This window comes from Oncorhynchus kisutch, linkage group LG10 (assembly GCF_002021735.2).
Source record: "Oncorhynchus kisutch isolate 150728-3 linkage group LG10, Okis_V2, whole genome shotgun sequence".
Lineage (NCBI taxonomy): Eukaryota > Metazoa > Chordata > Actinopteri > Salmoniformes > Salmonidae > Oncorhynchus > Oncorhynchus kisutch.
This window is the reverse complement of record NC_034183.2, coordinates 5,518,314-5,542,636: the sequence shown is the minus strand read 5'-3', so window position 1 is coordinate 5,542,636 and position 24,323 is coordinate 5,518,314. Positions and strand designations below refer to the sequence as shown.

At 43.8% G+C, this 24,323-nt stretch overlaps 1 pseudogene; it reads left to right on the top strand.

The window, feature by feature from the left end:
* LOC116375758 (mitochondrial glutamate carrier 1-like) overlaps nt 1-24,323 on the top strand; it is an 83,720-nt pseudogene that overhangs the window by 23,660 nt on the left and 35,737 nt on the right.

Sequence of the window (24,323 nt, the reverse complement as noted above, 5' to 3'; positions counted from 1 at the left end):
CTATGTCTAGTCTAGGTCTCCACAACATAACCACTATGTCTAGTCTAGGTCTCCACAACATTACCACTATGTCTAGTCTAGGTCTCCACAACATTACCACTATGTCTAGTCTAGGTCTCCACAACATAACCACTATGTCTAGTCTAGGTCTCCACAACATAACCACTATGTCTAGTCTAGGTCTCCACAACATAACCACTATGTCTAGTCTAGGTCTCCACAACATAACCACTATGTCTAGTCTAGGTCTCCACAACATAACCACTATGTCTAGTCTAGGTCTCCACAACATAACCACTATGTCTAGTCTAGGTCTCCACAACATAACCACTATGTCTAGTCTAGGTCTCCACAACATAACCACTATGTCTAGTCTAGGTCTCCACAACATAACCACTATGTCTAGTCTAGGTCTCCACAACATAACCACTATGTCTAGTCTAGTCTAGGTCTCCACAACATAACCACTATGTCTAGTCTAGTCTAGGTCTCCACAACATAACCACTATGTCTAGTCTAGTATAGGTCTCCACAACATAACCACTATGTCTAGTCTAGGTCTCCACAACATAACCACTATGTCTAGTCTAGTCTAGGTGTCCACAACATAACCACTATGTTTAGTCTAGGTCTCTACAACATAACCACTATGTCTAGTCTAGGTCTCCACAACATAACCACTATGTCTAGTCTAGGTCTCCACAACATAACCACTATGTCTAGTCTAGGTCTCCACAACATAACCACTATGTCTAGTCTAGGTCTCCACAACATAACCTCTAGTCTAGTCTAGGTCTCCACAACATAAACACTATGTCTAGTCTAGTCTAGGTCTCCACAACATAACCACTATGTCTAGTCTAGTCTAGGTCTCCACAACATAACCACTAATTCTAGTATAGGTCTCCACAACATAACCACTATGTCTAGTCTAGTCTAGGTCTCCACAACATAACCACTATGTCTAGTCTAGTCTAGGTCTCCACAACATAACCACTATGTTTAGTCTAGGTCTCCACAACATAACCACTATGTTTAGTCTAGGTCTCCACAACATAACCACTATGTCTAGTCTAGGTCTCCACAGCATAACCACTATGTCTAGTCTAGTCTAGGTCTCCACAACATAAACACTATGTCTAGTCTAGGTCTCCACAACTTAACCACTATGTCTAGTCTAGGTCTCCACAACATAACCACTATGTCTAGTCTAGTCTAGGTCTCCATAGCATAACCACTATGTTTAGTCTAGGTCTCCACAACATAACCACTATGTCTAGTCTAGGTCTCCACAACATAACCACTATGTCTAGTCTAGGTCTCCACAACATAACCACTATGTCTAGTCTAGGTCTCCACAACATAACCACTATGTCTAGTCTAGGTCTCCACAACGTAACCACTATGTCTAGTCTAGGTCTCCACAACGTAACCACTATGTCTAGTCTAGGTCTCCACAACATAACCACTATGTCTAGTCTAGTCTAGGTCTCCACAACATAACCACTATGTCTAGTCTAGTCTAGGTCTCCACAACATAAACACTATGTCTAGTCTAGGTCTCCACAACATAAACACTATGTCTAGTCTAGGTCTCCACAACATAACCACTATGTCTAGCCTAGGTCTTCACAACATAACCACTATGTCTAGCCTAGGTCTCCACAACATAAACACTATGTCTAGTCTAGTCTAGGTCTCCACAACATAACCACTATGTCTAGTCTAGGTCTCCACAACATAACCACTATGTCTAGTCTAGTCTAGGTCTCCACAACTTAACCACTATGTCTAGTCTAGGTCTCCACAACATAAACACTATGTTTATTCTAGTCTAGGTCTCCTGGCCAGACAGAGACTGTGAGAAGAGACTAAAGTGTTCACTAGTCTTCCTGGCCAGACAGAGACTGTGAGAAGAGATGAAAGTGTTCACTAGTCTTCCTGGCCAGACAGAGACTGTGGGAAGAGATGAAAGTGTTCACTATTCTTCCTGGCCAGACAGAGACTGTGAGAAGAGATGAAAGTGTTCACTAGTCTTCCTGGCCAGACAGAGACTGTGAGAAGAGATGAAAGTTTCACTAGTCTCACCCTCAATCCTGTTATCCAGTTACTACATACTGGATTACACAGGGAAAACAAGGGTGGGTATTAGTTAATGCTATCCGTAGTGTGGTCTAGGTCCTGGACTTATTGGTTAGGGTTAACCCTAACTCTAACAAATAGGAGTTAGTCAGTTGCTAGCTATTAGCTATTAGCTAGCTTCTGGACCTATTGGTTACACTGCGGAGTTGCTAATGCTAGCTATTAGCTGTAAGGAGGTTGAATGTCTTTGCTATTAGCAGGATTTCATAGCCTCATTGTAAAATAGACGATTACTGTAACCGATGGTATAGTGGTGCTCTATCTTACACAGCGTCTTGAGTAATGAAGGCCTATCTATCCCCTAGAACAGCATTTCCCAAACTCGGTCCTCGGGACCCCAAGAGGTGGATGTTTTGGGTTTTGCCCTTAGTAGTACACAGCTGATTAAAAATAAGTAAAGCTTGATGATTGGTTGATTTATATGAACCAGCTGTGTAGTACTGGGGCAAAAAAACTAAACTTGCTCCTCTTGGGGTCCCGAGGACCGAGTTTCAGAAAACGTTGCCCTTAGAAAATATTATATTTATAAATCAAGTAGGAGCTGAGGTGAGTTGACAGCTATTCGGCTATAGAGGTTTTATGTCCTTATTATAAGATAGACTTTTAACTAGTGCTCTAGTGCTGATGTAGCTAGAATTGTAACCAGTCCTCTAGTGCTGATGTAGCTAGAATTTTAACTAGTCCTCTAGTGCTGATGTAGACTTCTAACCAGTCCTCTAGTGCTGATGTAGATAGACTTTTAACTAGTGCTCTAGTGCTGATGTAGCTAGAATTGTAACTAGTGCTCTAGTGCTGATGTAGCTAGATTTGTAACTAGTGCTCTAGTGCTGATGTAGATAGACTTTTAACTAGTCCTCTAGTGCGGATGTAGCTAGAATTGTAACTAGTGCTCTAGTGCTGATGTAGCTAGAATTGTAACTAGTGCTCTAGTGCTGATGTAGCTAGAATTGTAACTAGTGCTCTAGTGCTAATGTAGCTAGAATTGTAACTAGTGCTCTAGTGCTAATGTAGCTAGATTTGTAACTAGTGCTCTAGTGCTGATGTAGCTAGAATTGTAACTAGTGCTCTAGTGCTAATGTAGCTAGATTTGTAACTAGTATTCTAGTGCTGATGTAGCTAGAATTTTAACTAGTGCTCTAGTGCTGATGTAGCTAGAATTTTAACTAGTGCTAATGTACAGTGGGCTCCAAAATTACTGGCACCCCCGACTGGCAATGCACAAACAATACTTAAAAAAATATAAACTATATAGTTATAAAGAGAAACTCAAAATAACAACATGTGAGAAATATTGTACTGTATTAATGTTTCAATGGAACCAACCAAAATCATTCAATTATTTAATACAAATTTTAACCAAAATCATGGTTTCATAATTATTGGCACTCCTCATTTAGTACTTAGTGCCACCACCTCTGGTAAAGATAACAGCATGGAGTCTTTTCCTGTAATGTTTGACAAGGTTAAGGAACACATTTGGAGGGATTTTGGACCATTCCTCTATGCAGATCCTTTCAAGATCCTTCACATTCTTGGGTTTGTGCTTATCAACTGCCCTCTTCCAATCAGCCCACAGGTGTTCTATTGGATTGAGGTCCGGCAACTGAGATGGCAGAACATTGATTTTGTTGTTACAGAACCATTTCTGTGTGGATTTTGAGGTATGTTTCGGGTTATTGTCTTGTTGGAAAGTCCACCTACGGCCAAGTCCCAGCCTTCTGGCAGAGGCAACCAGATTGTCAGCCAAAATTGTCTGGTACTTGGTAGAATTCATTATGCCATCAATCTTAACCAGTGCCCCTGGACCTCTGGAATTAAAACAGCCCCAAAACATCACTGACCCACCACCATATTTCACCGTGGGTATGAGGTGCCCCTGGACCTCTGGAATTAAAACAGCCCCAAAACATCACTGACCCACCACCATATTTCACCGTGGGTATGAGGTTCCCCTGAACCTCTGGAATTAAAACAGCCCCAAAACATCACTGACCCACCACCATATTTCACCGTGGGTATGAGGTGCCTCTCCTCTGGAATTAAAACAGCCCCAAAACATCACTGACCCACCACCATATTTCACCGTGGGTATGAGGTGCCCCTGAACCTCTGGAATTAAAACAGCCCCAAAACATCACTGACCCACCACCATATTTCACCGTGGGTATGAGGTGCCCCTGGACCTCTGGAATTAAAACAGCCCCAAAACATCACTGACCCACCACCATATTTCACCGTGGGTATGAGGTGCCTCTCCTTGTATGCATCTCTGTTTCACCGTGGGTATGAGGTGCCTCTCCTTGTATGCATCTCTGTTTCACCGTGGGTATGAGGTGCCTCTCCTTGTATGCATCTCTGTTTCACCGTGGGTATGAGGTGCCTCTCCTTGTATGCATCTCTGTTTCACCGTGGGTATGAGGTGCCTCTCCTTGTATGCATCTCTGTTTCACCGTGGGTATGAGGTGCCTCTCCTTGTATGCATCTCTGTTTCACCGTGGGTATGAGGTGCCTCTCCTTGTATGCATCTCTGTTTCACCGTGGGTATGAGGTGCCTCTCCTTGTATGCATCTCTGTTTCACCGTGGGTATGAGGTGCCTCTCCTTGTATGCATCTCTGTTTCACCGTGGGTATGAGGTGCCCCTGAACCTCTGGAATTAAAACAGCCCCAAAACATCACTGACCCACCACCATATTTCACCGTGGGTATGAGGTGCCCCTGAACCGCTGGAATTAAAACAGCCCCAAAACATCACTGACCCACCACCATATTTCACCGTGGGTATGAGGTGCCCCTGAACCTCTGGAATTAAAACAGCCCCAAAACATCACTGACCCACCACCATATTTCACCGTGGGTATGAGGTGCCCCTGAACCTCTGGAATTAAAACAGCCCCAAAACATCACTGACCCACCACCATATTTCACCGTGGGTATGAGGTGCCTCTCCTTGTATGCATCTCTGTTTCACCGTGGGTATGAGGTGCCTCTCCTTGTATGCATCTCTGTTTCACCGTGGGTATGAGGTGCCTCTCCTTCTATGCATCTCTGTTTCACCGTGGGTATGAGGTGCCTCTCCTTGTATGCATCTCTGTTTCACCGTGGGTATGAGGTGCCTCTCCTTGTATGCATCTCTGTTTCACCGTGGGTATGAGGTGCCTCTCCTTGTATGCATCTCTGTTTCACCGTGGGTATGAGGTGCCTCTCCTTGTATGCATCTCTGTTTCACCGTGGGTATGAGGTGCCTCCTCCTTGTATGCATCTCTGTTTCACCGTGGGTATGAGGTGCCTCTCCTTGTATGCATCTCTGTTTCACCGTGGGTATGAGGTGCCCCTGAACCTCTGGAATTAAAACAGCCCCAAAACATCACTGACCCACCACCATATTCACCGTGGGTATGAGGTGCCCCTGAAACCTCTGGAATTTAAAACAGCCCCAAAACATCCTGACCCACCACCATATTTCCACCGTGGGTATGAGGTGCCCCCTGAACCTCTGCAATTAAAACAGCCCCAAAACATCACTGACCACCCACCATATTCACCGTGGTATGAAGGTTGCATCTCTTGTATGCATCTCTGTTTCACCGTGGGTATGAGGTTGCCTCTCCTTGTATAGCATCTCTGTTTCACCGTGGGTATTGAGGGTGCCTCTCCTTGTATGCATCTCGTTTCAACGGGGTATGAGGTGCCTCTCCTTGTAATGCATCTCTGTTTCACCGTGGGTATGAGGTGCCTCTCCTTGTATGCATCTCTGTTTCACCGTGGGTATGAGGTGCCTCTCCTTGTATGCATCTCTGTTTCACCGTGGGTATGAGGTGCCTCTCCTTGTATGCATCTCTGTTTCACCGTGGGTATGAGGTGCCTCTCCTTGTATGCATCTCTGTTTCACCGTGGGTATGAGGTGCCTCTCCTTGTATGCATCTCTGTTTCACCGTGGGTATGAGGTGCCTCTCCTTGTATGCATCTCTGTTTCACCGTGGGTATGAGGTGCCTCTCCTTGTATGCATCTCTGTTTCACCGTGGGTATGAGGTGCCTCTCCTTGTATGCATCTCTGTTTCACCGTGGGTATGAGGTGCCTCTCCTTGTATGCATCTCTGTTTCACCGTGGGTATGAGGTGCCCCTGGACCTCTGGAATTAAAACAGCCCCAAAAACATCACTGACCCACCACCATATTTCACCGTGGGTATGAGGTGCCCCTGGACCTCTGGAATTAAAACAGCCCCAAAACATCACTGACCCACCACCATATTTCACCGTGGGTATGAGGTGCCTCTCCTCTGGAATTAAAACAGCCCCAAAACATCACTGACCCACCACCATATTTCACCGTGGGTATGAGGTGCCTCTCCTTGTATGCATCTCTGTTTCACCGTGGGTATGAGGTGCCCCTGGACCTCTGGAATTAAAACAGCCCCAAAACATCACTGACCCCACCACCATATTTCACCGTGGGTATGAGGTGCCCCTGGACCTCTGGAATTAAAACAGCCCCAAAACATCACTGACCCACCACCATATTTCACCGTGGGTATGAGGTGCCTCTCCTCTGGAATTAAAACAGCCCCAAAACATCACTGACCCACCACCATATTTCACCGTGGGTATGAGGTGCCTCTCCTTGTATCTCTGTTTCACCGTGGGTATGAGGTGCCTCTCCTTGTATCTCTGTTTCACCGTGGGTATGAGGTGCCTCTCCTTGTATCTCTGTTTCACCGTGGGTATGAGGTGCCTCTCCTTGTATCTCTGTTTCACCGTGGGTATGAGGTGCCTCTCCTTGTATCTCTGTTTCACCGTGGGTATGAGGTGCCTCTCCTTGTATCTCTGTTTCACCGTGGGTATGAGGTTCCTCTCCTTGTATCTCTGTTTCACCGTGGGTATGAGGTGCCTCTCCTTGTATCTCTGTTTCACCGTGGGTATGAGGTGCCTCTCCTTGTATCTCTGTTTCACCGTGGGTATGAGGTACCTCTCCTTGCATCTCTGTTTCACCGTGGGTATGAGGTACCTCTCCTTGCATCTCTGTTTCACCGTGGGTATGAGGTGCCTCTCCTTGTATCTCTGTTTCACCGTGGGTATGAGGTACCTCTCCTTGCATCTCTGTTTCACCGTGGGTATGAGGTACCTCTCCTTGCATCTCTGTTTCACCGTGGGTATGAGGTACCTCTCCTTGCATCTCTGTTTCGACGCCAAACATGGCGATGCTGTATCTGACGTTCCATTTTGGTCTCATCGGACCAGAGCACCTTCTTCCAGTCATAATTTAAATGACGTTTGGCTCCAAGCGCTTGTGTCTGTGTCTTGGGGTCAGAAAGGGCTTTCTTCTGGCAACCCTTCCAAAGAGCCTGTGGTTGTGGAGGTGGAGTCTGATGGTGCTTTTTTGAAACCTGGTGACCCCAAGACACCACCAAGGCCTGCAATTATTTCACAGTGGTTTTTGGGGATTTGTGTTGCTTCTCTCACCATCCTCCTCCCTATCCTGGGGGGGCAAAATGCATTTGTGTCTTCTACCCGTGAGGTTTTCAACTGCTCCCATATCGTTTTAATCTTTTAATAATTACCCAGCCGGGCTCAGTGGTATATTCAATCGTTTGTGGAACTTCTTGTAGCCATGACCAGATTTATGAAGGTCTACGACCATCTGTCTCTTTGTGAACTGCCAGTTCTTTTGTTTTCTTCATGGTGTTGAATGACAGCAGGATATTGCATGTGTGTTACCTCATTTTTATACCCTAGTGAAAACAGGAAGTGATGTAATGGCTCAATACAGTTCCTTAAGACTTAGATAAACTTAAATAAGTGGAATTTAATTCCTGGTTTAATTTATTTACAATAATCTTTAAGGGTGCCATTAATTGTGAAACCTTGATTTGGAGGACATAGATTTTTAATTAAAGGAGTAAATTATTTTTGTTGTTTCCATTGGAACATTAATGAAGTACAGTATTTCTCACATGTTGGTATTTAGAGTTTCTCTCTATAAGTATGTTGTTTATATTTGTTTAAGCATTGTTTGTGCCCAGTCAGAGGTGTAGCTAGACTTCTAACGTGCTCTAGTGCTAATGTAGCTAGACTTCTAACGTGCTCTAGTGCTAATGTAGCTAGACTTCTAACGTGCTCTAGTGCTAATGTAGGCTAGACTTCTAACGTGCTCTAGTGCTAATGTAGCTAGACTTCTAACGTGCTCTAGTGCTAATGTAGCTAGACTTCTAACGTGCTCTAGTGCTAATGTAGCTAGACTTCTAACGTGCTCTAGTGCTAATGTAGCTAGACTTCTAACGTGCTCTAGTGCTAATGTAGCTAGACTTCTAACGTGCTCTAGTGCTAATGTAGCTAGACTTCTAACGTGCTCTAGTGCTGATGTAAGCTAGACTTCTAACGTGCTCTAGTGCTAAATGTAGCTAGACTTCTAACGTGCTCTAGTGCTAATGTAGCTAGACTTCTAACGTGCTCTAGTGCTAATGTAGCTAGACTTCTAACGTGCTCTAGTGCTAATGTAGCTAGACTTCTAACGTGCTCTAGTGCTAATGTAGCTAGACTTCTAACGTGCTCTAGTGCTAATGTAGCTAGACTTCTAACGTGCTCTAGTGCTAATGTAGCTAGACTTCTAACGTGCTCTAGTGCTATGTAGCTAGACTTCTAACGTGCTCTAGTGCTAATGTAGCTAGACTTCTAACGTGCTCTAGTGTAATGTAGCTAGACTTCTAACGTGCTCTAGTGCTAATGTAGCTAGACTTCTAACGTGCTCTAGTGCTAATGTAGCTAGACTTCTAACGTGCTCTAGTGCTAATGTTAGCTAGACTTTCTACGTGCTCTAGTGCTGATGTAGTAACCTTCGTAACGTGCTCTAGTGCTAATGTAGCTAGACTTCTAACGTGCTCTAGTGCTAATGTAGCTAGACTTCTAACGTGCTCTAGTGCTAATGTAGCTAGACTTCTAACGTGCTCTAGTGCTAATGTAGCTAGACTTCTAACGTGCTCTAGTGCTAATGTAGCTAGACTTCTAACGTGCTCTAGTGCTAATGTAGCTAGACTTCTAACGTGCTCTAGTGCTAATGTAGCTAGACTTCTAACGTGCTCTAGTGCTGATGTAGCTAGACTTCTAACGTGCTCTAGTGCTGATGTAGCTAGACTTCTAACGTGCTCTAGTGCTAATGTAGCTAGACTTCTAACGTGCTCTAGTGCTAATGTAGCTAGACTTCTAACGTGCTCTAGTGCTAATGTAGCTAGACTTCTAACGTGCTCTAGTGCTAATGTAGCTAGACTTCTAACGTGCTCTAGTGCTAATGTAGCTAGACTTCTAACGTGCTCTAGTGCTAATGTAGCTAGACTTCTAACGTGCTCTAGTGCTGATGTAGCTAGACTTCTAACGTGCTCTAGTGCTGATGTAGCTAGACTTCTAACGTGCTCTAGTGCTAATGTAGCTAGACTTCTAACGTGCTCTAGTGCTAATGTAGCTAGACTTTTAACGTGCTCTAGTGCTGATGTAGCTAGACTTCTAACGTGCTCTAGTGCTAATGTAGCTAGACTTCTAACGTGCTCTAGTGCTAATGTAGCTAGACTTCTAACGTGCTCTAGTGCTAATGTAGCTAGACTTCTAACGTGCTCTAGTGCTAATGTAGCTAGACTTCTAACGTGCTCTAGTGCTAATGTAGCTAGACTTCTAACGTGCTCTAGTGCTAATGTAGCTAGACTTCTAACGTGCTCTAGTGCTAATGTAGCTAGACTTCTAACGTGCTCTAGTGCTGATGTAGCTAGTCTTCTAACGTGCTCTAGTGCTAATGTAGCTAGACTTCTAACGTGCTCTAGTGCTGGTGTAGCTAGACTTCTAACGTGCTCTAGTGCTGATGTAGCTAGACTTCTAACGTGCTCTAGTGCTAATGTAGCTAGACTTCTAACGTGCTCTAGTGCTAATGTAGCTAGACTTCTAACGTGCTCTAGTGCTAATGTAGCTAGACTTCTAACGTGCTCTAGTGCTAATGTAGCTAGACTTCTAACGTGCTCTAGTGCTAATGTAGCTAGACTTCTAACGTGCTCTAGTGCTAATGTAGCTAGACTTCTAACGTGCTCTAGTGCTAATGTAGCTAGACTTCTAACGTGCTCTAGTGCTAATGTAGCTAGACTTCTAACGTGCTCTAGTGCTAATGTAGCTAGACTTCTAACGTGCTCTAGTGCTAATGTAGCTAGACTTTTAACGTGCTCTAGTGCTAATGTAGCTAGACTTCTAACCAGTGCTCTAGTGCTGATGTAGCAAGACTTCTAACCAGTGCTCTAGTGCTGATGTAGCTAGACTTCTAACCAGTGCTCTAGTGCTTGTAGTAGACTTCTAACCAGTCCTCTAGTGTTGATGTAGACTTCTAACCAGTCCTCTAGTGCTGATGTAGATAGACTTCTAACCAGTCCTCTAGTGCTGATGTAGACTTCTAACCAGTCCTCTAGTGTTGATGTAGCTAGACTTTTAACCAGTCCTCTAGTGCTGATGTAGACTTCTAACCAGTCCTCTAGTGTTGATGTAGCTAGACTTCTAACCAGTCCTCTAGTGTTGATGTAGACTTCTAACCAGTCCTCTAGTGTTGATGTAGACTTCTAACCAGTCCTCTAGTGCTGATGTGTAGACTTCTAACCAGTCCTCTAGTGCTAATGTAGACTTCTAACCAGTCCTCTAGTGCTAATGTAGACTTCTAACCAGTCCTCTAGTGCTGATGTAGACTTCTAACCAGTCCTCTAGTGCTAATGTAGACTTCTAACCAGTCCTCTAGTGCTAATGTAGACTTCTAACCAGTCCTCTAGTGCTAATGTAGACTTCTAACCAGTCCTCTAGTGCTGATGTAGATAGACTTCTAACCAGTCCTCTAGTGCTGATGTAGTAGACTTCTAACCAGTCCTCTAGTGCTTGTGTAGACTTCTAACCAGTCCTCTAGTGCTGATGTAGACTTCTAACCAGTCCTCTAGTGCTTGTGTAGACTTCTAACCAGTCCTCTAGTGCTGATGTAGACTTCTAAAGTTCTCTAGTGCTTGAGTAGACTTCTAACCAGTCCTCTAGTGCTGATGTAGACTTCTAACCAGTCCTCTAGTGCTTGTGTAGACTTCTAACCAGTCCTCTAGTGTTGATGTAGACTTCTAACCAGTCCTCTAGTGTTGTGTAGACTTCTAACCAGTCCTCTAGTGTTGTGTAGACTTCTAACCAGTCCTCTAGTGCTGATGTAGATAGACTTCTAACCAGTCCTCTAGTGCTGATGTAGATAGACTTCTAACCAGTCCTCTAGTGTTGATGTAGATAGACTTCTAACCAGTCCTCTAGTGTTGATGTAGACTTCTAACCAGTCCTCTAGTGTTGATGTAGACTTCTAACCAGTCCTCTAGTGCTGATGTAGTAGACTTCTAACCAGTCCTCTAGTGCTGATGTAGACTTCTAACCAGTCCTCTAGTGCTGATGTAGTAGACTTCTAACCAGTCCTCTAGTGCTGATGTAGACTTCTAACCAGTCCTCTAGTGTTGATGTGTAGACTTCTAACCAGTCCTCTAGTGTTGATGTAGACTTCTAACCAGTCCTCTAGTGCTGATGTAGACTTCTAACCAGTCCTCTAGTGCTGATGTAGACTTCTAACCAGTCCTCTAGTGCTGAATGTAGACTTCTAACCAGTCCTCTAGTGCTGATGTAGACTTCTAACCAGTCCTCTAGTGCTGATGTAGACTTCTAACCAGTCCTCTAGTGCTGATGTAGACTTCTAACCAGTCCTCTAGTGCTGATGTAGACTTCTAACCAGTCCTCTAGTGCTGATGTAGACTTCTAACCAGTCCTCTAGTGTTGATGTAGACTTCTAACCAGTCCTCTAGTGTTGATGTAGACTTCTAACCAGTCCTCTAGTGTTGATGTAGACTTCTAACCAGTCCTCTAGTGCTGATGTAGACTTCTAACCAGTCCTCTAGTGTTGATGTAGACTTCTAACCAGTCCTCTAGTGTTGATGTAGACTTCTAACCAGTCCTCTAGTGTTGATGTAGACTTCTAACCAGTCCTCTAGTGTTGATGTAGACTTCTAACCAGTCCTCTAGTGTTGATGTAGACTTCTAACCAGTCCTCTAGTGCTGATGTAGACTTCTAACCAGTCCTCTAGTGTTGATGTAGACTTCTAACCAGTCCTCTAGTGTTGATGTAGACTTCTAACCAGTCCTCTAGTGCTGATGTGTAGACTTCTAACCAGTCCTCTAGTGCTGAATGTAGACTTCTAACCAGTCCTCTAGTGCTGATGTAGATAGACTTCTAACCAGTCCTCTAGTGCTGATGTAGACTTCTAACCAGTCCTCTAGTGTTGATGTAGACTTCTAACCAGTCCTCTAGTGTTGATGTAGACTTCTAACCAGTCCTCTAGTGCTGATGTAGACTTCTAACCAGTCCTCTAGTGCTGATGTAGACTTCTAACCAGTCCTCTAGTGCTGATGTAGACTTCTAACCAGTCCTCTAGTGCTGATGTAGACTTCTAACCAGTCCTCTAGTGCTGATGTAGACTTCTAACCAGTCCTCTAGTGCTGATGTGTAGACTTCTAACCAGTCCTCTAGTGCTGATGTAGACTTCTAACCAGTCCTCTAGTGCTGATGTAGACTTCTAACCAGTCCTCTAGTGTTGATGTAGACTTCTAACCAGTCCTCTAGTGCTGATGTAGACTTCTAACCAGTTCTCTAGTGTTGACGTAGACTTCTAACCAGTCCTCTAGTGCTGATGTAGACTTCTAACCAGTCCTCTGTGTTGATGTAGACTTCTAACCAGTCCTCTAGTGTTGATGTAGACTTCTAACCAGTCCTCTAGTGTTGATGTAGACTTCTAACCAGTCCTCTAGTGTTGATGTAGACTTCTAACCAGTCCTCTAGTGCTGATGTAGATAGACTTCTAACCAGTCCTCTAGTGCTGATGTAGATAGACTTCTAACCAGTCCTCTAGTGTTGATGTAGATAGACTTCTAACCAGTCCTCTAGTGTTGATGTAGACTTCTAACCAGTCCTCTAGTGTTGATGTAGACTTCTAACCAGTCCTCTAGTGTTGATGTAGACTTCTAACCAGTCCTCTAGTGCTGATGTAGACTTCTAACCAGTCCTCTAGTGCTGATGTAGACTTCTAACCAGTCCTCTAGTGCTGATGTAGACTTCTAACCAGTCCTCTAGTGCTAATGTAGACTTCTAACCAGTCCTCTAGTGCTGATGTAGACTTCTAACCAGTCCTCTAGTGCTAATGTAGACTTCTAACCAGTCCTCTAGTGCTGATGTAGTAGACTTCTAACCAGTCCTCTAGTGTTGATGTAGACTTCTAACCAGTCCTCTAGTGTTGATGTAGACTTCTAACCAGTCCTCTAGTGTTGATGTAGACTTCTAACCAGTCCTCTAGTGTTGATGTAGACTTCTAACCAGTCCTCTAGTGCTGATGTAGACTTCTAACCAGTCCTCTAGTGTTGATGTAGACTTCTAACCAGTCCTCTAGTGCTGATGTAGACTTCTAACCAGTCCTCTAGTGTTGATGTAGACTTCTAACCAGTCCTCTAGTGCTGATGTAGACTTCTAACCAGTCCTCTAGTGTTGATGTAGACTTCTAACCAGTCCTCTAGTGCTGATGTAGACTTCTAACCAGTCCTCTAGTGTTGATGTAGACTTCTAACCAGTCCTCTAGTGTTGATGTAGACTTCTAACCAGTCCTCTAGTGCTGATGTAGATAGACTTCTAACCAGTCCTCTAGTGCTGATGTAGATAGACTTCTAACCAGTCCTCTAGTGTTGATGTAGATAGACTTCTAACCAGTCCTCTAGTGTTGATGTAGAATTCTAACCAGTCCTCTAGTGTTGATGTAGACTTTTAACCAGTCCTCTAGTGTTGATGTAGACTTCTAACCAGTCCTCTAGTGCTGATGTAGACTTCTAACCAGTCCTCTAGTGCTGATGTAGACTTCTAACCAGTCCTCTAGTGCTAATGTAGACTTCTAACCAGTCCTCTAGTGCTAATGTAGACTTCTAACCAGTCCTCTAGTGCTGATGTAGATAGACTTCTAACCAGTCCTCTAGTGTTGATGTAGACTTCTAACCAGTCCTCTAGTGTTGATGTAGACTTCTAACCAGTCCTCTAGTGTTGATGTAGACTTCTAACCAGTCCTCTGTGTTGATGTAGACTTCTAACCAGTCCTCTAGTGTTGATGTAGACTTCTAACCAGTCCTCTAGTGTTGATGTAGACTTCTAACCAGTCCTCTAGTGTTGATGTAGACTTCTAACCAGTCCTCTAGTGCTGATGTAGACTTCTAACCAGTCCTCTAGTGCTGATGTAGACTTCTAACCAGTCCTCTAGTGCTGATGTAGACTTCTAACCAGTCCTCTAGTGTTGATGTAGACTTCTAACCAGTCCTCTAGTGTTGATGTAGACTTCTAACCAGTCCTCTAGTGCTGATGTAGACTTCTAACCAGTCCTCTAGTGCTGATGTAGACTTCTAACCAGGCCTCTAGTGTTGATGTAGACTTCTAACCAGTCCTCTAGTGTTGATGTAGACTTCTAACCAGTCCTCTAGTGCTGATGTAGACTTCTAACCAGTCCTCTAGTGCTGATGTAGACTTCTAACCAGTCCTCTAGTGCTGATGTAGACTTCTAACCAGTCCTCTAGTGTTGATGTAGACTTCTAACCAGTCCTCTAGTGTTGATGTAGACTTCTAACCAGTCCTCTAGTGTTGATGTAGACTTCTAACCAGTCCTCTAGTGCTGATGTAGACTTCTAACCAGTCCTCTAGTGCTGATGTAGACTTCTAACCAGTCCTCTAGTGCTGATGTAGACTTCTAACCAGTCCTCTAGTGCTGATGTAGACTTCTAACCAGTCCTCTAGTGCTGATGTAGACTTCTAACCAGTCCTCTAGTGCTGATGTAGACTTCTAACCAGTCCTCTAGTGCTGATGTAGTAGACTTCTAACCAGTCCTCTAGTGTTGATGTAGACTTCTAACCAGTCCTCTAGTGTTGATGTAGACTTCTAACCAGTCCTCTAGTGCTGATGTAGACTTCTAACCAGTCCTCTAGTGTTGATGTAGACTTCTAACCAGTCCTCTAGTGCTGATGTAGACTTCTAACCAGTCCTCTAGTGTTGATGTAGACTTCTAACCAGTCCTCTAGTGCTGATGTAGACTTCTAACCAGTCCTCTAGTGTTGATGTAGACTTCTAACCAGTCCTCTAGTGTTGATGTAGACTTCTAACCAGTCCTCTAGTGCTGATGTAGACTTCTAACCAGTCCTCTAGTGCTGATGTAGACTTCTAACCAGTCCTCTAGTGTTGATGTAGACTTCTAACCAGTCCTCTAGTGTTGATGTAGACTTCTAACCAGTCCTCTAGTGTTGATGTAGATAGACTTCTAACCAGCCCTATAGTGCTGATGTAGATAGACTTCTAACCAGTCCTCTAGTGCTGATGTAGACTTCTAACCAGTCCTCTAGTGTTGATGTAGACTTCTAACCAGTCCTCTAGTGTTGATGTAGATAGACTTCTAACCAGCCCTATAGTGCTGATGTAGATAGACTTCTAACCAGTCCTCTAGTGCTGATGTAGACTTCTAACCAGTCCTCTAGTGTTGATGTAGACTTCTAACCAGTCCTCTAGTGTTGATGTAGACTTCTAACCAGTCCTCTAGTGCTGATGTAGACTTCTAACCAGTCCTCTAGTGCTGATGTAGACTTCTAACCAGTCCTCTAGTGTTGATGTAGACTTCTAACCAGTCCTCTAGTGTTGATGTAGACTTCTAACCAGTCCTCTAGTGCTGATGTAGACTTCTAACCAGTCCTCTAGTGCTGATGTAGACTTCTAACCAGTCCTCTAGTGCTGATGTAGACTTCTAACCAGTCCTCTAGTGTTGATGTAGACTTCTAACCAGTCCTCTAGTGTTGATGTAGACTTCTAACCAGTCCTCTAGTGTTGATGTAGACTTCTAACCAGTCCTCTAGTGCTGATGTAGACTTCTAACCAGTCCTCTAGTGCTAATGTAGACTTCTAACCAGTCCTCTAGTGCTGATGTAGACTTCTAACCAGTCCTCTAGTGCTGATGTAGACTTCTAACCAGTCCTCTAGTGCTAATGTAGACTTCTAACCAGTCCTCTAGTGCTAATGTAGACTTCTAACCAGTCCTCTAGTGCTGATGTAGATAGACTTCTAACCAGTCCTCTAGTGTTGATGTAGATAGACTTCTAACCAGTCCTCTAGTGTTGATGTAGACTTCTAACCAGTCCTCTAGTGTTGATGTAGACTTCTAACCAGTCCTCTAGTGTTGATGTAGACTTCTAACCAGTCCTCTAGTGCTGATGTAGACATCTAACCAGTCCTCTGTGTTGATGTAGACTTCTAACCAGTCCTCTAGTGCTGATGTAGACTTCTAACCAGTCCTCTAGTGTTGACGTAGACTTCTAACCAGTCCTCTAGTGCTGACGTAGACTTCTAACCAGTCCTCTGTGTTGATGTAGACTTCTAACCAGTCCTCTAGTGTTGATGTAGACTTCTAACCAGTCCTCTAGTGCTGATGGTAGACTTCTAACCAGTCCTCTAGTGCTGATGTAGACTTCTAACCAGGCCTCTAGTGTTGATGGTAGACTTCTAACCAGTCCTCTAGTGTTGATGTAGACTTCTAACCAGTCCTCTAGTGTTGATGTAGATAGACTTCTAACCAGCCCTATAGTGCTGATGTAGATAGACTTCTAACCAGTCCTCTAGTGCTGATGTAGACTTCTAACCAGTCCTCTAGTGTTGATGTAGACTTCTAACCAGTCCTCTAGTGTTGATGTAGATAGACTTCTAACCAGCCCTATAGTGCTGATGTAGATAGACTTCGAACCAGTCCTCTAGTGCTGATGTAGACTGCTAACCAGTCCTCTAGTGTTGATGTAGACTTTTAACTAGTTCCTCTAGTGCGGATGTAGCTGGAATTGTAACTAGTGCTCTAGTGCTGATGTAGCTAGAATTGTAACTAGTGCTCTAGTGCTGATGTAGCTAGAATTGTAACTAGTGCTCTAGTGCTAATGTAGACTTCTAACCAGTCCTCTAGTGTTGATGTAGACTTCTAACCAGTCCTCTAGTGTTGATGTAGACTTCTAACCAGTCCTCTTGTGTTGATGTAGTCTTCTAACCAGTCCTCTAGTGCTGATGTAGACATCTAACCAGTCCTCTAGTGCTGATGTAGACTTCTAACCAGTCCTCTAGTGCTAATGTAGAATTCTAACCAGTCCTCTAGTGCTGATGTAGACATCTAACCAGTCCTCTAGTGCTGATGTAGACTTCTAACCAGTCCTCTAGTGCTAATGTAGACTTCTAACCAGTCCTCTAGTGCTAATGTAGTCTTCTAACCAGTCCTCTAGTGCTAATGTAGACTTCTAACCAGTCCTCTAGTGCTGATGTAGATAGACTTCTAACCAGTCCTCTAGTGTTGATGTAGATAGACTTCTAACCAGTCCTCTAGTGTTGATGTAGACTTCTAACCAGTCCTCTAGTGTTGATGTAGACTTCTAACCAGTCCTCTAGTGTTGATGTAGACTTCTAACCAGTCCTCTAGTGTTGATGTAGACTTCTAACCATCCTCTGTGTTGATGTAGACTTCTAACCAGTCCTCTAGTGCTGATGGTAGACTTCTAACCAGTCCTCTAGTGTTGACGTAGACTTCTAACCAGTCCTCTAGTGTTGATGTAGATAGACTTTCTAACCAGTCCTCTAGTGTTGATGTAGACTTCTACCAGTCCTCTAGTGTTGATGTAGGACTTCTAACTAGTCCTCTAGTGTTGATGTAGACTTCTAACCAGTCCTCTAGTGTTGATGTAGACTTCTAACCAGTCCTCTGTGTTGATGTAGACTTCTAACCAGTCCTCTAGTGCTGATGTAGACTTCTAACCAGTCCTCTAGTGTTGACGTAGACTTCTAACCAGTCCTCTGTGTTGATGTAGACTTCTAACCAGTCCTCTAGTGCTGATGTAGACTTCTAACCAGTCCTCTGTGTTGATGTAGACTTCTAACCAGTCCTCTAGTGTTGATGTAGACTTCTAACCAGTCCTCTAGTGTTGATGTAGACTTCTAACCAGTCCTCTGTGTTGATGTAGACTTCTCACCAGTCCTCTAGTGCTGATGTAGACTTCTGACCAGTCCTCTAGTGCTGATGTAGACTTCTAACCAGTCCTCCAGTGTTGATGTAGATAGACTTCTAACCAGCCCTATAGTGCTGATGTAGATAGACTTCTAACCAGTCCTCTAGTGCTGATGTAGACTTCTAACCAGTCCTCTAGTGTTGATGTAGACTTCTAACCAGTCCTCTAGTGTTGATGTAGACTTCTAACCAGTCCTCTAGTACTGATGTATACTTCTAACCAGTCCTCTAGTGCTGATGTAGACTTCTAACCAGTCCTCTAGTGTTGATGTAGACTTCTAACCAGTCCTCTAGTGTTGATGTAGACTTCTAACCAGTCCTCTAGTACTGATGTATACTTCTAACCAGTCCTCTAGTGCTGATGTAGACTTCTAACCAGTCCTCTAGTGCTGATGTAGACTTCTAACCAGTCCTCTAGTGTTGATGTAGACTTCTAACCAGTCCTCTAGTGTTGATGTAGACTTCTAACCAGTCCTCTAGTGTTGATGTAGACTTCTAACCAGTCCTCTAGTGCTGATGTAGACTTCTAACCAGTCCTCTAGTGCTGATGTAGACTTCTAACCAGTCCTCTAGTGCTGATGTAGACTTCTAACCAGTCCTCTAGTGCTGATGTAGACTTCTAACCAGTCCTCTAGTGCTGATGTAGACTTCTAACCAGTCCTCTAGTGCTGATGTAGACTTCTAACCAGTCCTCTAGTGCTGATGTAGATAGACTTCTAACCAGTCCTCTAGTGTTGATGTAGATAGACTTCTAACCAGTCCTCTAGTGTTGATGTAGACTTCTAACCAGTCCTCTAGTGTTGATGTAGACTTCTAACCAGTCCTCTAGTGTTGATGTAGACTTCTAACCAGTCCTCTAGTGCTGATGTAGACTTCTAACCAGTCCTCTAGTGTTGATGTAGACTTCTAACCAGTCCTCTAGTGCTGATGTAGACTTCTAACCAGTCCTCTAGTGCTGATGTAGACTTCTAACCAGTCCTCTAGTGCTGATGTAGACTTCTAACCAGTCCTCTAGTGTTGATGTAGTAGACTTCTAACCAGTCCTCTAGTGCTGATGTAGTAGACTTCTAACCAGTCCTCTAGTGCTGATGTAGACTTCTAACCAGTCCTCTAGTGCTGATGTAGACTTCTAACCAGTCCTCTAGTGCTGATGTAGTAGACTTCTAACCAGTCCTCTAGTGCTGATGTAGTAGACTTCTAACCAGTCCTCTACTGCTGATGTAGACTTCTAACCAGTCCTCTAGTGCTGATGTAGACTTCTAACCAGTCCTCTAGTGCTGATGTAGACTTCTAACCAGTCCTCTAGTGCTGATGTAGACTTCTAACCAGTCCTCTAGTGTTGATGTAGACTTCTAACCAGTCCTCTAGTGTTGATGTAGACTTCTAACCAGTCCTCTAGTGTTGATGTAGACTTCTAACCAGTCCTCTAGTGTTGATGTAGATAGACTTCTAACCAGTCCTCTAGTGCTGATGTAGACTTCTAACCAGTCCTCTAGTGCTGATGTAGACTTCTAACCAGTCCTCTAGTGTTGATGTAGACTTCTAACCAGTCCTCTAGTGCTGATGTAGACTTCTAACCAGTCCTCTAGTGCTGATGTAGACTTCTAACCAGTCCTCTAGTGTTGATGTAGACTTCTAACCAGTCCTCTAGTGTTGATGTAGACTTCTAACCAGTCCTCTAGTGCTGATGTAGACTTCTAACCAGTCCTCTAGTGCTGATGTAGACTTCTAACCAGTCCTCTAGTGCTGATGTAGACTTCTAACCAGTCCTCTAGTGTTGATGTAGACTTCTAACCAGTCCTCTAGTGTTGATGTAGACTTCTAACCAGTCCTCTAGTGTTGATGTAGACTTCTAACCAGTCCTCTAGTGCTGATGTAGACTTCTAACCAGTCCTCTAGTGCTGATGTAGACTTCTAACCAGTCCTCTAGTGCTGATGTAGACTTCTAACCAGTCCTCTAGTGCTGATGTAGACTTCTAACCAGTCCTCTAGTGCTGATGTAGACTTCTAACCAGTCCTCTAGTGCTGATGTAGACTTCTAACCAGTCCTCTAGTGCTGATGTAGAGACTTCTAACCAGTCCTCTAGTGTTGATGTAGTAGACTTCTAACCAGTCCTCTAGTGTTGATGTAGACTTCTAACCAGTCCTCTAGTGTTGATGTAGACTTCTAACCAGTCCTCTAGTGCTGATGTAGACTTCTAACCAGTCCTCTAGTGTTGATGTAGACTTCTAACCAGTCCTCTAGTGCTGATGTAGACTTCTAACCAGTCCTCTAGTGCTGATGTAGACTTCTAACCAGTCCTCTAGTGCTGATGTAGACTTCTAACCAGTCCTCTAGTGCTGATGTAGACTTCTAACCAGTCCTCTAGTGCTGATGTAGACTTCTAACCAGTCCTCTAGTGCTGATGTAGACTTCTAACCAGTCCTCTAGTGCTGATGTAGACTTCTAACCAGTCCTCTTGTGTTGATGTAGACTTCTAACCAGTCCTCTAGTGTTGATGTAGACTTCTAACCAGTCCTCTAGTGTTGATGTAGACTTCTAACCAGTCCTCCAGTGTTGATGTAGATAGACTTCTAACCAGCCCTATAGTGCTGATGTAGATAGACTTCTAACCAGTCCTCTAGTGCTGATGTAGACTTCTAACCAGTCCTCTAGTGTTGATGTAGACTTCTAACCAGTCCTCTAGTACTGATGTATACTTCTAACCAGTCCTCTAGTGCTGATGTAGACTTCTAACCAGGCCTCTAGTGTTGATGTAGACTTCTAACCAGTCCTCTAGTGTTGATGTAGACTTCTAACCAGTCCTCTAGTACTGATGTATACTTCTAACCAGTCCTCTAGTGCTGATGTAGACTTCTAACCAGTCCTCTAGTGCTGATGTAGACTTCTAACCAGTCCTCTAGTGTTGATGTAGACTTCTAACCAGTCCTCTAGTGTTGATGTAGACTTCTAACCAGTCCTCTAGTGTTGATGTAGACTTCTAACCAGTCCTCTAGTGCTGATGTAGACTTCTAACCAGTCCTCTAGTGCTGATGTAGACTTCTAACCAGTCCTCTAGTGCTGATGTAGACTTCTAACCAGTCCTCTAGTGCTGATGTAGACTTCTAACCAGTCCTCTAGTGCTGATGTAGACTTCTAACCAGTCCTCTAGTGCTGATGTAGACTTCTAACCAGTCCTCTAGTGCTGATGTAGTAGACTTCTAACCAGTCCTCTAGTGTTGATGTAGATAGACTTCTAACCAGTCCTCTAGTGTTGATGTAGACTTCTAACCAGTCCTCTAGTGTTGATGTAGACTTCTAACCAGTCCTCTAGTGCTGATGTAGACATCTAACCAGTCCTCTGTGTTGATGTAGACTTCTAACCAGTCCTCTAGTGCTGATGTAGACTTCTAACCAGTCCTCTAGTGTTGATGTAGACTTCTAACCAGTCCTCTAGTGCTGATGTAGACTTCTAACCAGTCCTCTAGTGTTGATGTAGACTTCTAACCAGTCCTCTAGTGTTGATGTAGACTTCTAACCAGTCCTCTAGTGCTGATGTAGACTTCTAACCAGTCCTCTAGTGCTGATGTAGACTTCTAACCAGTCCTCTAGTGTTGATGTAGACTTCTAACCAGTCCTCTAGTGTTGATGTAGACTTCTAACCAGTCCTCTAGTGTTGATGTAGATAGACTTCTAACCAGTCCTCTAGTGCTGATGTAGATAGACTTCTAACCAGTCCTCTAGTGCTGATGTAGACTTCTAACCAGTCCTCTAGTGTTGATGTAGACTTCTAACCAGTCCTCTAGTGTTGATGTAGATAGACTTCTAACCAGTCCTCTAGTGCTGATGTAGACTTCTAACCAGTCCTCTAGTGCTGATGTAGACTTCTAACCAGTCCTCTAGTGTTGATGTAGACTTCTAACCAGTCCTCTAGTGCTGATGTAGACTTCTAACCAGTCCTCTAGTGCTGATGTAGACTTCTAACCAGTCCTCTAGTGCTGATGTAGTAGACTTCTAACCAGTCCTCTAGTGCTGATGTAGACTTCTAACCAGTCCTCTAGTGTTGATGTAGACTTCTAACCAGTCCTCTAGTGTTGATGTAGACTTCTAACCAGTCCTCTAGTGTTGATGTAGACTTCTAACCAGTCCTCTAGTGCTGATGTAGACTTCTAACCAGTCCTCTAGTGCTGATGTAGACTTCTAACCAGTCCTCTAGTGCTGATGTAGACTTCTAACCAGTCCTCTAGTGCTGATGTAGACTTCTAACCAGTCCTCTAGTGCTGATGTAGACTTCTAACCAGTCCTCTAGTGCTGATGTAGACTTCTAACCAGTCCTCTAGTGCTGATGTAGACTTCTAACCAGTCCTCTAGTGCTGATGTAGACTTCTAACCAGTCCTCTAGTGCTGATGTAGTAGACTTCTAACCAGTCCTCTAGTGTTGATGTAGATAGACTTCTAACCAGTCCTCTAGTGTTGATGTAGACTTCTAACCAGTCCTCTAGTGTTGATGTAGACTTCTAACCAGTCCTCTAGTGTTGATGTAGACTTCTAACCAGTCCTCTAGTGTTGATGTAGACTTCTAACCAGTCCTCTAGTGTTGATGTAGACTTCTAACCAGTCCTCTAGTGCTGATGTAGACTTCTAACCAGTCCTCTAGTGTTGATGTAGACTTCTAACCAGTCCTCTAGTGTTGATGTAGACTTCTAACCAGTCCTCTAGTGTTGATGTAGACTTCTAACCAGTCCTCTAGTGTTGATGTAGACTTCTAACCAGTCCTCTAGTGTTGATGTAGACTTCTAACCAGTCCTCTAGTGTTGATGTAGACTTCTAACCAGTCCTCTAGTGTTGATGTAGACTTCTAACCAGTCCTCTAGTGCTGATGTAGACTTCTAACCAGTCCTCTAGTGTTGATGTAGACTTCTAACCAGTCCTCTAGTGTTGATGTAGACTTCTAACCAGTCCTCTAGTGCTGATGTAGACTTCTAACCAGTCCTCTAGTGTTGATGTAGACTTCTAACCAGTCCTCTAGTGTTGATGTAGACTTCTAACCAGTCCTCTAGTGTTGATGTAGACTTCTAACCAGTCCTCTAGTGTTGATGTAGACTTCTAACCAGTCCTCTAGTGCTGATGTAGACTTCTAACCAGTCCTCTAGTGCTGATGTAGACTTCTAACCAGTCCTCTAGTGTTGATGTAGTAGACTTCTAACCAGTCCTCTAGTGCTGATGTAGTAGACTTCTAACCAGTCCTCTAGTGCTGATGTAGACTTCTAACCAGTCCTCTAGTGTTGATGTAGACTTCTAACCAGTCCTCTAGTGTTGATGTAGACTTCTAACCAGTCCTCTAGTGCTGATGTAGACTTCTAACCAGTCCTCTAGTGCTGATGTAGACTTCTAACCAGTCCTCTAGTGTTGATGTAGACTTCTAACCAGTCCTCTAGTGTTGATGTAGACTTCTAACCAGTCCTCTAGTGCTGATGTAGACTTCTAACCAGTCCTCTAGTGCTGATGTAGACTTCTAACCAGTCCTCTAGTGCTGATGTAGACTTCTAACCAGTCCTCTAGTGTTGATGTAGACTTCTAACCAGTCCTCTAGTGTTGATGTAGACTTCTAACCAGTCCTCTAGTGTTGATGTAGACTTCTAACCAGTCCTCTAGTGCTGATGTAGACTTCTAACCAGTCCTCTAGTGCTGATGTAGACTTCTAACCAGTCCTCTAGTGCTGATGTAGACTTCTAACCAGTCCTCTAGTGCTGATGTAGACTTCTAACCAGTCCTCTAGTGCTGATGTAGACTTCTAACCAGTCCTCTAGTGCTGATGTAGACTTCTAACCAGTCCTCTAGTGCTGATGTAGTAGACTTCTAACCAGTCCTCTAGTGTTGATGTAGTAGACTTCTAACCAGTCCTCTAGTGTTGATGTAGACTTCTAACCAGTCCTCTAGTGTTGATGTAGACTTCTAACCAGTCCTCTAGTGTTGATGTAGACTTCTAACCAGTCCTCTAGTGCTGATGTAGACATCTAACCAGTCCTCTGTGTTGATGTAGACTTCTAACCAGTCCTCTAGTGCTGATGT